Source organism: Coregonus lavaretus (assembly GCF_964263955.1).
Source record: "Coregonus lavaretus genome assembly, chromosome: 28".
Taxonomy (NCBI): domain Eukaryota; kingdom Metazoa; phylum Chordata; class Actinopteri; order Salmoniformes; family Salmonidae; genus Coregonus; species Coregonus lavaretus.
This window is the reverse complement of record NC_140015.1, coordinates 13,002,520-13,019,315: the sequence shown is the minus strand read 5'-3', so window position 1 is coordinate 13,019,315 and position 16,796 is coordinate 13,002,520. Positions and strand designations below refer to the sequence as shown.

At 40.7% G+C, this 16,796-nt stretch overlaps 1 protein-coding gene across 1 annotated transcript in view; it reads left to right on the top strand.

The window, feature by feature from the left end:
* Window positions 1-2,016: 2,016 nt before the first annotated feature.
* The window catches only part of LOC311103310 (signal transducer and activator of transcription 5B-like), an 82,777-nt gene continuing 67,997 nt past the window's right edge, over window positions 2,017-16,796 (top strand). Inside the window, exon 1 of the mRNA XM_084144850.1 lies at window positions 2,017-2,110. The gene's annotated coding sequence lies outside the window, so the exon portion shown is untranslated. The remainder of the gene's footprint in view (window positions 2,111-16,796) is intronic.

Genomic DNA, 16,796 nt, shown 5'->3' with positions numbered 1-16,796 from the left:
GCTCTACCAGCTGAGCTACAGAGGACCTCAGATTGGCAGGTAAGGGTGCTCTCGAGCGGCTAGATGTTCTTTACCATTCGGCCATCAGATTTGCCACCAATGCTCCTTATAGGACACATCACTGCACTCTATACTCCTCTGTAAACTGGTCATCTCTGTATACCCGTCGCAAGACCCACTGGTTGAGGCTTATTAACAAAGCCCTCTTAGGCCTCACTCCCCCCTATGTGCCCAATAATGTTTGTACCATGTCTTGTGCTGCTACCATGTTGTGCTGCTGCCATGTTGTGTTGCTACCATGTTGTTTTCATGTTGGGTTGGTACCTTGCTGTGTTGTCGTGTGTTGCTGCCATGCTATGTTGTTGTCTTAGGTCTCTCTTTATGTAGTGTTGTGTTGTCTCTCTTGTTGTGATGTGTGTTTGGTCCTATATTTATATTTATCTTTTTTTATCCCAGCCCCCGTCCCCGCAGGAGGCCTTTTGCCTTTTGGTAGGCTGTCATTGTAAAGAAGAATTTGTTCTTAACTGACTTGCCTAGTTAAATAAAGGTTAAATAAAAAATACAAATAAAAATGTTCCTCTACCACCAGGTGTCACTATGCTCCTCCACCTAGAGGAGATGTCAATATTACATTGCACAGCATTCTAAAGTTAGAATTTCCATGATGATCATATCCATACATGATCACTTTGAGGACTAATAACAACGGGATGTTTTACAGTCAATGGAAAGGTTTTTGTCATCTACCATACAGGATTGTTTTGCAGTTTGTGTTTGTGGATCTGTGTAAATCTGTATGAATAGTGTGTAGCACATATTTGACCATTTAACTTCTTTACAGTTGGAAAGGGCAGAGAAAAAGACTCCCTCTGGGCAGTGACACACACACACTCTCTCTGCTAACATCTATCAGGCTCTAGACTCCCTCTGTGTAGGGAGAAGGATGCTGTGCTTAAATCTACTGCCTGCAAGGACCTAGCAAAAGATGAATCACTTTCATTTTGTCTTTCATTCACTCCACCTCTGCTTTTAGTCAAATGAGACAAAATCCTCTGCCTATTTTGTTCACAAAAAGTATTTATAAAATAGATGCTATTTTCCATCTGACCTGACAGAACCCTAGCTGTGTGTTGAAGGTCTGTCAGTGGCTATATGAGTGCATAGCAGAACATAGAGGGTACTAAGGCCTACAAATCTGAGAAAAGTTTATCTCACACTTGGCCTTGCTGCTTCCTAGAGCTGGGCTTCTCCATCTCTTCAACTTCCCATTGGTTTTCTCCACTTTATTCCCATTGAGACACATTGAAGGCAACATGATATGTGGTTCAATGTGGTTCATCAATAGGCTATGTACCGACTACACATTATGTATTGTAGTGCTATTTAGAAATAGATCACATTGCTCTAACAAAGGCTACTTCTGTTACTACTAGCCTACTACTAATGATGATTATAACAATAGCATATAACATGATAATAGGTAGGAAAATAATAATAATACAACATTTCTCCTTCATCTATTTATTATGATTATTATTGTTGTTGTTATTTGATCATCAATACAGAATTAGATAGTTTGATCATTTCATTGCCTTATATTTGTTAGGTTAGGCTATCATATGCTGGTAAATTCACTTACTGAAGTAGGGCCAATATATTGCACATGTTCATGTTTTTATATGACAGACAATATTCGCCTGTCAAACAGAAAACGCCGGAAGTGGGCGGTTAGAGAGAGAGGGAGATAATCTAGAGGGTTTCCGCTATCCGGGATCCTTGGGAAGTCCCTACCCCCCATTGAAGTTGACATTTAAAATTGTTAAGGTTAGGGTTAGGTAAGGGTTATGGTTATGGTTAATGTTAGGGTAAGGGTAGAGGTTAAGGTCAGGGTTAGGGTTTAGGATATGGACGCCCCAAGGATCCCGGATAGCACTGACCAAGCTTAGAGAGGGAGAGCAAGCGAAAGACACGAGAGAGAGAGAATGAAAAAAACTGCGTAGTGAACAGTTAGAAAGAAACCGGAGAGGTTCCTTTTCTGGGTCGTACGGACGTTGCGGAGCTTTCCCTTACTTTTATGCAAAAAGACAACTCAATTGATCGTCCCGTCAAGGTAGGTTTATTAACTATGTCAGCTTCGAGAAGATTTTGGACAAGCATATTTCGTGCAGACGGTTTCTATTGCGAAAGAATGTTCTGACAGCGCTTTGTAAACAAACTGGTTAGAGTTGTGTGGCTCTGCGCTCTGCTGTCTTTTAGGCTGTCCAAGCGTGGTTAGAATGTCACCGACAATACCAAATGTGAACCTACAAATTGATTTTTTTTCAGTTTACGATATTGATTGAGTGTATTGTTAATATAATATATACTTTGTTATTGCTGTTTGTTGGCCCTTTCTCGTATATATATATATATAAATATTGAATGAACAGGCTGAGTCCAACACCCTCCTGGGAGTCAAGCGAGAACTCCACTAGATGTTCTTCAACATTGCACAATGTTTTTAACATAACATCTTAAAGGCTATATTATTAACATTATTTACATGTAGGCTATAACACATGTTATACGGATAATTCAAATAGCTTGTAGCCTAGGTCAAACGCAAATTGGAATGTGAGTTTATTCTATCAAACCGTTAGCCCGCGCGGAGGCGCATATTATGGTATAATGAATGTGCGTATGTAACTCCTCTCAAGAAGTTGTGTAGTAGCCTAACAGGTGAAAGTTGAACTTGTATTGCACATCTGTGTTAGTTAGGTAACTTTCGAATTTAGATAAGAACTAGATAAATAAATTATCAATGCGGATGCAAAAAAATGTTGTGTCTGCCTGTCAATGTAGAAATAAGCAGTTGTATTATTATTTATCCTAGACAAACAGTTTTATTTGTATTTTATTTTAATTATTTTAGACAAATACGCTATATATTATTGGAATGACTTTCAGTGCAACAAAGAAACTATGAGTAATAATCCACTCTAAAGTGTTTGTGGAGATGGCAGATGATGTCTCAGAATATTTTTCTGAGATGTTTTTTATTTTATCCAAGTTTGCTGGTGAAAATGGGCCCATACTGTTTTTAAATTAACGGAATCAGTTGACAAAATGTTAAAAACCATGTGATAATACACACCTGTGCATAATGACACATAATTGCTACTGTAGGCTATATTGGCTGCAGACTTTTTATTTGGTGTTTATATGCTGATAAAGTAGTCCACTGTGTATCTTATTGCACCTGGAGAGCAAGGCAGCCTGGCTAGTGGCCAGGTGATGCAGTCAAGGTGTGACATTCTCTCTGCTCCTGTTTAATTGAGTGCTTTATGCCAGTTGTTCTCCAAGCCTCCTTACCACAACTGAGTAAACATTTAAGAGGCTTTATGTCAATGATTCAAAATTAAATCTGGAATAAAACAAGCCACTTCATCTAGTTGGCCTAATAGTCTCTCAATCCCTCATTGACATGTGTCAGTTGGTGTTTTAGTTGTTTTATACCAAATTGCCACACAGGATGCTGTGTCAAAAGTGGTCAGTCGTCATAACAATGAAAACAAATAACAAACATGTACTGTGTGAGTAATCGCTCTGAGCCGGTGAATCAAATCACATTCCACTTGTTATTGTATTAGTATTGTTGGCCCTTTAATACCAAAACTAACATTCTGTTTGCTGTCTTATTCCTCTCCTGTGAGAAATGAGCTCAACATATTTTGTACGCAATGGGCTTCAACTAACCTGAGATTAATATATTCACACTGTGTTATAAAGGGAGCTCATTCACTTGTTTTCCATCACATTTGTTGGTATTGGGGTTAGGAGAAGCACCATCACAGAATCGATGACGTGGACGTCGATTAAGGCAGCCCCCTCACCTCTCTGATTCAGAGGTCTCTGTATAAAGGAAATACCCCTAAATTGTTGATGTGTTGATGACTAAAATGTCAATGTCACTGCAAGCTTTGATTGCTGATAAGATTTGTGTGTGTGTGTGTGTGTGTGTACGGTGTGTGCGTGCGTGTGTGTGTCACAAATGCACTGAGTACAGACATTGATGTTTGTATAAAGAAACTCAGATAAAGAAAGTCATTACTTCCTGCGATGCAGTGTGATTGCACCCCACCTCGTCCCTGTGTAGCCTACCTCTTTCATGTTATGATGATTTATACACACACCAACAGACAGCAGCACAGGTCAGGATGCTTTGATGAGTGTTTTGCTAATCAGGGGTAACAGTCAGGTGCACTACCTGACTTCCTTGACCCCACCCACCACCCCTTGAAAATTAATAGATTTGGTAGATGTTTTCATTATTTTGACCTCCTGCAGTTATAGTTTTGCCTGACAACTTATTCTGAATTTAAGTCCGCTGCTCTATGGATCGCTCCATACATTCATTGTGGAGAATAAATATTAGTAGGTGTGGTGTTTGGCCAAAGTGATGTAGATGGGTAGTCAGGCTAGTTATAATTGGAAGAGGAAGTAACTCTACTATAGCCTATTAGCTAGAAAGTTATCTCCAAACACATTTTTGCTAGTAGAAGCTGGTTAGCTGGTTAAACAAAGGTTAGCCATGTGTTGGCAAAAACTAATGTCCAAGTCAAGGAAGCTTACCAGCAGCCTTACCTGCTTTTTCAAAGTCTATGTCAGATACTCCAGTGAGTGTAATTAGCTCCAATTACTGTAATTTGCTCAGTAGTAGGAGTTCAGAAATAAAGTTGACATAATTGGAAAGAAGATATTGGCCTCTTTCCCACTGTAGGTATGCAATTTAAAATGTGTTTATTCTGTTGTTGCTTGTGATATTCATAAAAACAATCCACTTTTTTGCGTAAAAAAAAAAGATCCCCGGCTGAATACCCCTGATCTAGCTGATCCCATATCTCCTCTGCAGCATAATGTACCTACCCTGACAATCCACCACCCACAACCCCTCCTTATTCCTCCAACACCCTTCCACCATCCAGGGCTCTCTGACTAGTTGGGACCCAACATCAGGTCATCTTGCCTGTTTGGATTGATTTCTTTCCTCTCATTAGAAGTAGAGATTGAAAGAGGGATGCTTGCAGTAATGATGTTCCTGATCCTAGTGCTCCTGTTATACCATGTTCACTACTATATACTGCTTCTCTCTGGGGCTGCATGCCCTTTAGTAGATGAGGACTTCTGAATATACTGTCGACTTTGGCTCTATACAGTATATGTTTTATTACTTAGATCTCATTTTTGAAAGGTTTCTGTCTCTGTTCCCTTTGCTCTTTGGCTGCTTATAAGCTCTGCTGTATTACTGTATTGGGCTTTCTGTCCTGATGCCTGCAAAATATTTGTTGTTCTAGATCCTGTTGATTTTTTTCTTAATGGATTGTCTGCCCAGCTTCATCTGCACAATTTGGGTGTTTTCACTCTATAAAATAAATAAGCACTAGGTCAGACATCAATGAAAACCGTTATGATAAACCATAAAGGATTGTTTGCACCACTTAACCCTGACCCACTTGGCATTATGTGAAGCGCTGCCTGGGGAGCCCACACGGTTAATTCAACTGGACTATGTAACTGGCCATTTCCACTGCCAAGGCAAAGTTTCAGAGGTCGGTTTGGGTCTGGCTGGTGCGGACAGTTGGCATGCCGGGCACGCATGAGCACAACCTGTCCTAGGCAGGGAGGGAGCAGAAACAGACACAGAGACACAGCCCCAGAAACAGCAGGGGAACAGGGGAAACCCTATGCTTAAGGATCCCGTCTCTCAACAGGCAGGGCAGGCCATGTGGTCACAGCATGCCCGTGTGCTTAGCCAGGGTTCCCACACTTTATCCCTTTCCCTGCTACCAGGCAAGCCATGGCAGGGATACTGACCTGATGGGTCTTTACTGGAAGTGGTGGAGGAAAGAGGACGATGAGAGGTTTTGGTGGGGTGCTCTGATGCTGGTTAAGAGGGATGGGTAGTTGAAGTATTCCATGCATGCCTGTGATGAATTCCTGGATTTAACACATATACATTCTGTGGTTTCCATGGCGCCGTGAGGTCGCTTAGCCAAAGAGCTCTCTACATATTTTAGGGCTGACCCCATTTAGTCAACTGGTCGATTGTTTGGTTGATAGGCTGTTGGTCGACGGATATTTCTTTAGTCGAGCAGTAGCAATTTTTTTTTTTATGGTGCACAAGACACCTGTCTGATTCGCGCCCGTCTCAGTGGACTAATCCAATGCGGAGGCTACGGGGATGGCACAGTCCATCACTCTAAGACATGTGATGCTGAAATTGTATATGGTTATATTATGTTAAAAATAATGGTGCAACACTACTAAATGGAATATTATTTTATAACAAATGCTCTTTCTCCCGCGTTGGGTGCGGTCACTGTCCGCGGTTCTGAAACATAATATTCAGTGCGCCGTAGAATTGGCGCCTTTCCCTATGTTGCTATGTGCATAATAGCAAAGTTAACCAGCATATTGGGATTGAGAACAATGCAGCGGAGGAAGCAGCAGCAGAGACGAGGAAACAGCCCTTGCCTTAGCCTAATTGTCTAAGAAAATTGAGGAGAGAGGAAATCCCAACTTAATTAGGTCTATAATCAATAGCCTAACTGTTAAATCTGCCTGGCTTTATAAATCATCCATATATATCTACAGAAATAAGACAGATTTAGCTTCTGTTGCCTGTTTGAGTGTTTGTTTAATAGCCTACTGATTCATTGAGCACCAAGCCTTATGCAATGGCAAAATGTCAGATAAAGCAATTTCACAGATTCTGCTATTTTTCATCTTTGCTATGCTGTAATAAAGGCTTTACACATGTTTTTTTTCGTTAGAACAGACTGTTATTACTTATAATGTATTTAGTGCTGTTTACACTGTTCCAAACAGGCAGAAAAATTATATTGTAATCTAACAGCACCTGTTTGTCACACATAATATGCACGTAGCTCTCGCTCCTATACCATCCTTTTTCTAGATCTCCTTCTTATTGTTATTATTACAATCATTATTATGATCATCATTATAATAAGTAATGTCGTTATCATTAGTAGGCTTTGTATAGTAGCCTTGTATAACCACCATCGAGCTGTAGGCCTAAGAGCGCATCCTGTTTAGTCTTAATACCGTAACTTTCTTAGGCCTATGTTTCAATATGTAGGCTACTGTATCGATCAATCAATCATTCATACGTTCATGCCATCACACAGCATACGAGACATTCATGCTTTGAAATGCAATCAAGCATTTTAGTTTTAAAATTAAATAACAAAGGGAGCTTTGAATAATTTGCCTAAACAATAAATAAACCGCAATTAACGAATGCATGCAACTGATTTTAGTCTGCTGTAATAAAGGCTGTATATATCTCCCCCCAACCCCCCCCCCCCCCCCCCCCCCCCATTAGAACAGACTCTCTGGTACACTTATTTATTTAGTGTTATTTACACTGTTCCAAATGTTCTGAAATAATGATAATATTGTAATCTAACAGCAACTGTTTGGCACACATAATACTCACACAACGCTTGCTCCTATACCCTCCTTTTTCTTGATCTATTTTCTGACTTCCCCTTCCCTCCTGAGCAACCAGTAAACATTTGCCCGTTTCGAGTTTCTTTTTCACGCATCCATTTTGCTGTCGACATTACTGTGTTCGGAGTTTGTTATAACCAATTAATTTATGTGATTATGATAGGCCCTATTGGGCACATGCATGCGATGCTTACATGTTTCACATAAAGTGAGCAAGGGTTGATGGAATAGGGAATGGTTTTTCCTCAACAAAGTAGGGATTTTGGTAACAGAACTTTTCAGTCAGAAACAAGTAGGAAACTAAATGGCTGAAATGATGTTGCAGCTTCAGCACGGACAGCACAATAAAGACTTACAATTGGTCGAAAGAACAGGATGAATCTCGGTCAACCAAGATTTTTTTTTTTTCGGGGACAGCCCTAACCTATTTTAATACTTGTAGGTGTTTTTTGACAATCGTTTTAAATCAACTTTTAATTTTGTTATCAAATCGAAGTTTATTTGTCGTGTTACTCGTGTACACAGTTTAGCAGATGCTATAGTGAGTGCAGCAAAATTATTATGTTACTAGCGCTTAACAATGCAGTAAAATGTCAAACAAGTACACAAATAATCAAAATTATAAAAACGAATCCAATTAACAACCCAAATAGTACACTAACAGTAATGAATTTACACAACATACAGTGAGGGAAAAAAGTATTTGATCCCCTGCTGATTTTGTACGTTTGCCCACTGACAAAGACATGATCAGTCTATAATTTTTAATGGTAGATTTATTTGAACAGTGAGAGACAGAATAACAACAACAAAAATCCAGAAAAACACATGTTATAAATTGATTTGCATTTTAATGAGGGAAAAATCAGCAGGGGATCAAATACTTTTTTCCCTCACTGTATACTAAGAATGATATGTACATCAGTAGATAGGCCTATATTAGAGTTAGCTATGTCAAGAATCCAGAATATAAATAAATATGTGGTGTGTACAGTGGTGTAGTGGAGGGTATACGCAGGTATACTCTGTATACCCACTTATTTTTCAGTGGGCATTGCGTATACTCACTTCTTAATCCCCACTGTACGTATAGAAGTAGTGTAGTGGAGGTATACACCATATCAAGTAATAGGGCTGATGGAACAGATCGGAATGTTTAGCTTAAAATGTTGATGAACTAGTATTTGTCCACATGTTTGCAGCAGAAATGTACACATGGCAGTAGGCCTACGTGTAAATGTTCCAAAATGCAATTTGCGGCAAAACACCTTTCTGAAATGTTTCATGGGCAGAGAAATAAATATCATTTAGGGGGAATTTAAAGTTGCAAGAACTATCATGGGTTGCTAATATGATTAGGATAATGCCTTTGGCTGCTAGACAATGAAAGAAAGTTTAAAGAAAAGAGTCTTTATAAAAAAGTATTGCCTCCACGTTTCTATGGTAGGATTTTGGCTAGGCTACATTGAAGCAAGGTAAGACATGCCTCATAATACGAAGTAAAATATCCAGGTACAGGACAAATATAGCGATGCTAATGATAGACCTAACCGTCTTTTGGTAATTAAATTTTTTTATTTTACCTTTATTTAACTAGGCAAGTCAGTTAAGAACAAATTCTTATTTACAATGACAGCCTACACCGGCCAAACTCGGACGATGCTGGGCCAATTGTGCGCCGCCCTATGGGACTCCCAATCACGGCCGGTTGTGATACAGCCTGGAATCGAACCAGGGGGTCTGTAGTGATGCCTCAAACACTGATATACAGTGCCTTAGACCGCTGGCCCAAAAACCTTCTCTATTAAATGTTAACTAGCTACAAAATAGCAATGCCTACCTGTCAGAATGATATTATGATTATTTGCATCAATCCAGTGGCCAACTCCATCTCATGTGCTACAGAAACACCACTAACCAAACAGCGGTGCCTGCACACTTTAATTAAAGGGTAACTACTCTAAAAATTCTAAATTTCTTAGATTTTTCCCAGACCTCAAAAGTGGTCTCCTGATGTGGTTTAAGCATTGTTATGGACTTAGAACATATCTTTTTTATTGGGTCCATTTGGGAATTGTTTTGACAAAATTTGAGTAGACCCACTTCTCCAGGCACCACTACACTACTGGGTGTGTATAAACATTGTAACTAAAATGCAATGAAAAGTAGTAGAAATATTAGCTAATTCAGTTTTGATTGTATATACAGAGCATTCGGAAAGTATTCAGACCCCTTTACTTTTTCCACATTTTGTTACATTTTAGCCTTATTCTAAAATTGATTAAATTGTTTGTTTTCCTCATCAATCTACACACAATCCCCATAATGACAAAGCTAAAACAGTTTTTTAGAAATGTTTGCAAATGTAAAATAAATAAATACATGAAATATTACATTTACATAAGTATTCAGACACTTTACTCAGTACTTTGTTGTAGCACCTTTGGCAGAGATTACAGCCTTGAGTCTTCTTGGGTATGACGCTACAAGCTTGGCACACCTGTATTTGGGGAGTTTCTTCCATTCTTCTCAGCAGATCCTCTCAAGCTCGGTCAGGCTGGATGGGGAGCGTCGCTGCACAGCTATTTTCAGGTCTCTCCAGAGATGTTCGATCGGGTTCAAGTCCGGGCTCTGGCTGGGCCACTCAAGGACATTCAGAGACTTGTCCCGAAGCCACACCTGCGTTGTCTTTGCTGTGTGCTTAGGGTTGTTGTCCAGTTGGAAGGTGAACCTTCGCCCCAGTCTGAGGTCCTGAGTGCTCTGGAGCAGGTTTTCATCAAGGATCTCTCTGTACTTTGCTCCGCTCTCCCAGTCCCTGACGCTGAAAAACATCCCCACAGCATGATGCTGCCACCACAATGCTTCACCGTAGGGATGGTGCCAGGTTTCCTCCAGACGTGACGCTTGGCATTCAGGCCAAAGAGTTCAATCTTGGATTCATCAGACCAGATAATCTTGTTTCTTATGGTCTGAGAGTCCTTTAGGTGCCTTTTGGCAAACTCCAAGCAGGCTGTCATGTGCCTTTTACAGAGGAGTGGCTTCCGTCTGGCCACTCTACCATAAAGGCCTGATTGGTGGAGTGCTGCAGAGATGGTTGTCCTTCTGGAAGGTTCTCCCATCTCCACAGAGGAACTCTGGAGCTCTGTCAGCGTGACCATCGGGTTCTTGGTCAACTCCCTGACCAAGGCCCTTCTCCACCGATTGCTCAGTTTGGCCGGGCGGCCAGCTCTAGAAAGAGTCTTGGTGGTTACAAACTTCTGCCATTTAAGAACGATGGAGGCCACTGTGTTCTTGGGGACCTTCAATGCTGCAAACATTTTTTGGTACCCTTCCCCAGATATGTGCCTCGACACAATCCTGTCTCGGAGCTCTACGGACAATTCCTTCGACCTCATGGCTTTGTTTTTGCTCTGACATGCACTGTCAACTGTGGGACCTGATATAGACAGGTATGTACCTTTCCAAATCATGTCCAATCAATTGAATTTACCACAGGTGGAATCCAATCAAGTTGTAGAAACATCTCAAGGATGAACAATGGAAACAGGATGCACCTGAGCTCAATCTCGAGTGTCATAGGAAAGGGTCTGAATACTGTGTAATTCATAATGTAAATAAGGTATTCCTGTTTTTAATTTTAATACATTTGCTAACATTTCTAAAAACCTGTTTTCGCATTGTCATTATGGGGTATTGTGTGTAGATTGATGATGGGAAAAAAGTATTTTTAATCAATTTTAGAATAAGGCTGTAATGTAACAAAATGTGGAAAAGGGAAGGAGTCTGAATACTTTACGAATGCTCTGTATGTTGATCCACGGCAGTGCAAGACTGTTACGTCAGTAATTTTACCAACTGAACTGAGGAGCTAGCTATTTAGCTAGATAGCTGACTGTTTTTATTTGAAACAACAAGAGATGGCAGAGGATCACAAAAGTTATTCCAATGTGGACTTTCCCTTTTGACTGTAGTGAGCTTCAAGCTTAGTGTTTGCTTGGCTTCACACAGGTGGGTGTTACATGTTTTTCTGGGGATGGCAAGAGGTGACCTGACTTCTGACTTGTTAACCCCATGGATCTGATCATCGTTTCCCCCCTGCTCAACCCTTCATCTGGGCCTCAACCCTTCATCTGGGCCTCAAACCTCACCATCATCTGGTCCTCAAACCTTCATATGGGCCACAACCCTTCATCTGGGCCTCATCCCTTCATCTGGGCCTCACTCAGAAGAGACGTGGACAGAGCGGGTGAGGAAGGTGCGCATGGAGAGTGGATCGGACACAGGATGTGACCTGTTGGACTAGCACCTGCCTTTGTGGATGACCGTGGAAGTTCTTCCACCCAGAATAGGCTAACTGAAATGTTTTGTTGTTCGAGATTCTTGCTGTAATGAAAAGCGCTATACAAATAAAATATGTTATTATTATTGTTATTAATAATAATAATAATGATAATAATTATAATGTTGTATTCTGTATATGTGAAAAGCTCCTGGCTTGGTTATCAGTCATTATTCCTTCGTCACGATGCTGTGAGCAAGCTGTGAGTCAGGAGTCACACAATCACTTACAAAAGAAACAGGAGGTGTAGATGATCTTATACAGTGGAGGAGAGGAGGGCAGTAGCGGTGTGTGGGTAAAATCACTGAGGAAACTATCCAAGCCAGGGAAAAAAGCCATATTACAACCTATGTGTTGTGATAATTGTGTTGTTTGCTCTATAACCTGTTAGTTCATATGCCTTGCCACTGTGATATATAGGCCTAAAGGCCGAGACAATAAGAAGACACAGTGGCAGAATAAATTCAACCACACCTTTGTTTCATTAGAAAACCAGAGAGCAACATCTGTCCGGTGAAGTCCACAAAGCATATTGCAGCGTGGTCAAGCAAGTTAATGTTTCAGACATTTTTGGACTACTAAACAACTATTGATTTAGAACTATGGAGAGTTACCTCAAGTTGCAAAGAAAACAGGAGGTGCCTCCACTATTTCAACACCATTTCAACTTCAATATTTCAACATCATCAAATCACCTAGGCTTAGTCTAATACAGACAGTGACAACTAAGATACCAAAAATAATTTAGTCCAATCAACGTAAGCTAAATATGATGTGGCTGTCCATGGTTCTGATTTGTGTGTGTGTGTGTGTGCGTGCGTTTATGCGTGCAAGTAGAAAAAACATGTCATCCTCCTCTCTTTCATGACTCATTGTCATACAGTACACGCTTTTAGTTTTTGTTGTCGTAGGCTACCTGGCTAAAATGCTTGCTCGCTAGCCTAATTTCCTTTCATGGGCAGCAATGCGCCAGGCCAGCTAGTTAACATTAGCCTACAACATCTAGCTACATATTGAACTTATATTCTCTCAGGCCAGAGGCACAATGTATGAATGTATGGTTAGATCAGAATCGCTGTTATAATCTTTGCCCAGTGCAGTGAATTAAGTAAAACCAAAACCCTATCTCCATCCATGGCTAATTTAGGAAAGGGGCGATTTAGCCACCGGAGGACAATGACAACGCGATGCAATAATACAAAAACAAATCTATTAAGTACGTGTTGCTTCTGATGTGATTGGTGTGAAGCCAAATCCAAACTGTCTTCCTTTGACACTTTTTTTTGGTGCGCCATGACCATTCATAGTTGAGCTCACTCAACGCTGATAGGCTATTATTAATAAAAAATGTATCAAGGGAAGCCAAATGCTCGCTGGCTTGCAATTCTACAGGCGGCAACAACGTCATACTCTTTTTAACCAGACAGCATCAGATAGATGGCCTACACATACTGAGACAGAGGGGCGCTGTTTTGCTCGCTCTGATGCTTTCACCGGTAGATACAGTCAGCCTTTTACGAATTGAAGGAAAATTATGAAACTCAGAGAGACCGAATATACTTTTTGGGGTTTTTGGGGGGAAGTCCGGCTTCTCTTGGCATCCATGAATACACGCCACTGGAGGAGGGAGGGAAGGAGGAAGAAAAGGGAAAAGGGGAGGAGGTGTTGCTGATAGGAGGTTGAAATTGTCCATGTTTGACCACTGAAAATCATAAAGGCTGTTATTGGGGTAGGATAATTAAATCTTAGATTAGGACTAAGAGGGGGTTCCAATTTGAGCATGAGGAAGTGACTAGCCAGTGTTGCCCAATCAGAGTGCGGTGTCATGTAGGCTACAAGGCTGTGGGCGCGTTCGACATTGCAGCCGACTTTAAAGGTGAGTCGAGACTGACTGATCTACAAATCACCTTGCATCTAAAAAACGACTCAATCTTATTTGTAGATCAGTCAGTCATGATTTACCCATGATACATCTCCAACACAGCCAATGCGTCCATCAGTGTGTGGTGTGGCCTTTTTCATATGGCCATGGTGTTGGTTGGTTTCTTTTGACATTCTCTCTCTCTGCCTTTAGCTGAGTAACAGTGGGTTGTACAGTCCAAGCAGAGATTAAACCTCACTAGGGTGAGCGTGAAACTGGTTTAAAATGTTTTCAAGCAGCGAGAGGAGGAAGAGAGAAAGAGAGAAAGACAGTTAAAGGGAAATAGATACTGTAGTAGGGGAGGAGTCCCTGGGTATATGAGAAAGCATGTGGTGGTGAAAGCAAGGCTCACACTAACCCCTACCTCCCCTAACCCCACTAACCCCGCCCCTTTCAGTTGGGCTCAAACTAATCTGATAGTCACATGACCTCCAGAGCTCTCAGCCTTGCCTAGGCAAGACTGATTTGTCTGTCAAATACATAATGTAGCTTGGGTGACTGTTGACAGCTACATTACATGACTCCGAAGTTTGTATCTAGTAACACTAAATGGGCTACATTGTTAACAAGAGGTTTATCATCCAACTATAATCCTTCCTTTTAAAATAGTTGAATGGTCAGTATAGTCATCAACACCCATAGAGTTGAATCCCTCCTGCTGGTCTTCATGTGCCAGTGCAATGTATCAGTCTCTCTCTCTCTCTCTCTCTTCTTCTTTCACTTTTGCTCTCTCTCTTTCACTATATTTCTCTGATAGAATGTAAAAAAATATATATATTTTAAAGATTTCTCTCTTCCTCTGTGTTGTGCACCAGACACTGAGACGGGTGGTAAGGCCTTTGTTATCTTTGTGACACACCAAAAATAGCCAGCGCTCTCGAAGAAGAGCTCGCTCTCAGCAAGCCATGGGAAGGTAGCATGCAAATTAGGGAGGGGCGTGTGGCTGTGAGCATCACGTTTTTCCTCAAATGTCGCCTGTGGCTGTTTTTGTTTTTGCTGAGTTTCTGAAATGTGTGAGTTAAGCTGACTGGGTTAAATGTGATATATTTGTTAAATGTGATGGTCTTTGGATGTACCTTACTTAACTTTTATTTCTGGTTAATTCCTTCTTAAATGTCCATTGGCATTGTTTTGTGGTAAGGCTGGGGGATAACTGGTGTTGAAATACAATATGAAAATTGTATGCAAATAGTGGGAAACCAGAATTTCACCCTATTCTCAGTTATTTTCTGTAAAATAAACAACACACATGAGCAAAACGCTGTTCTATGCTACAACCACTTCACCAGAGTTACATTCAATAGGCTCTAAATAGGAGCAGGCATGTTCACATTGAAGCTGAACCAACAGGGATGCTCATTTGCATTCTCATAACATTTACAGTATATTCTAATCGTTTAAATTATTGTGCTATAATATGACTGATGTGCATTTCATCCAGCCGAACATATTATTTTAAAAGTAATGAATTAAAAGCTATCAAAGCTTCGTAAGGCATGCTCACCTCATGTTAATGTTCGATCAACTCTACAGGATGTCCAATTTGCTGCAGGTCACATCATGCTGGATAGCAGAATTTGTTCATATGTTAGCAAATATCAATATCACTCACATGCAGCTCAGAGAAAGCCTTAGCTACCATGCTAACCACTTTGGGCCCTGACTTTGAAATTATTTACCTGTCCGTTAGAGATAGAGACCAGTAGAGCCTACTAAGGGTGAATTCCCAACCGACCACATCATTCAACACAATTTTTTGCCTCAAGCCTCAAATTCTCACCTAGTCTTCAGGTGCCACGATGCCGAAGATACAGACTTTCTCACCCTTCACTCTTCAACCTGGCTACACTGTCCTGTCAAGACAGGCACAGAACATAGATTTGTAAATGAAGAGAAAGACTGAATAGACTGGATGAGTGTACAGATGTAGAATCTTAATTTGAGCCAGTTTGCTACAACACGAAAATAATCCTGCAGCAACAGGAAATGTGAATTATTATGTGGATTATAATGAATGGAGATTTTTGTAGGGGTTGATACATTTTTCGTAAGGGAAAATCAAGTCTGAAATTTCAAGGTGGAAATTACAAACTTCAGAAGTCTTTTTAAACCTCAAATACACTACACGTTTAACAAGTTCTCCTGCAACAGGGCGATCAAATTAAGATCCTACATCTGTAGCTAACTATTCTATCTACAGTATGTTGTCTGTGTGACCAGTGTTCCTGTTGTTCAGTGGATAAGGTGAGGCAGGAATATCCCCCCAGATAACCTGGAGGAGAGATTCTAATCTAGTGTCTCCAGTAGTGCACTAGAGGTCAGGGGTCATGTGCTCTGCTCTTATTGCCATAAAGCTCACCCATGACTCGACCAATGGCTGGCTGCTACACTGAAGATTATTCTATGTGCTTCAGTGAAGGTGATGTCGTCTAGACTCTTATATGGTCCTCCACTGATGATTTCTGTTTCTATTCCTATTGGGTCATTTTGGTCTGGTGTTTGGTTTATATTTTGCCTTTCCTGGTTTTGGTGTTGTTGAGGATTGTATTGGCTGGTTAGGGTTTGTATTAGCTGTATTTTTCAGCAGATGGTTTTGTTTGGATACTGGCTGGTTGTGGTGTATAATTGTACAGTGTGTTCTGGAGAACTCAACTGTATCCTTTTGGCTTTCTGAGGACTTTCTTCTTGGTTAAAGATCCTGGCAGAGAGTAAAGTGGTAAGCCCTCTGTTTGAATGGAGTTTGAGAATCTGGCTGTTAAATGTAGTGTTACTTAAAAGCAGGATGAGGTCTAACCGGTAGTCGATCACCACTTCCACGTTCAAGCCTATTACTGGTTTAGTTACAGCAGGAGATCCTCCCCTCATAAAATATGAAACCCTGACTGAATGATGAAGCATGTGGGTGGCAGAGAACTAAGAAGAAGGGAAGGAGTGAGACAGAAATAGGGAAATAAGAACATCTCATCAGATGCCGCACACACAAACACACACACACACACACACACACAAACACACACACAAACA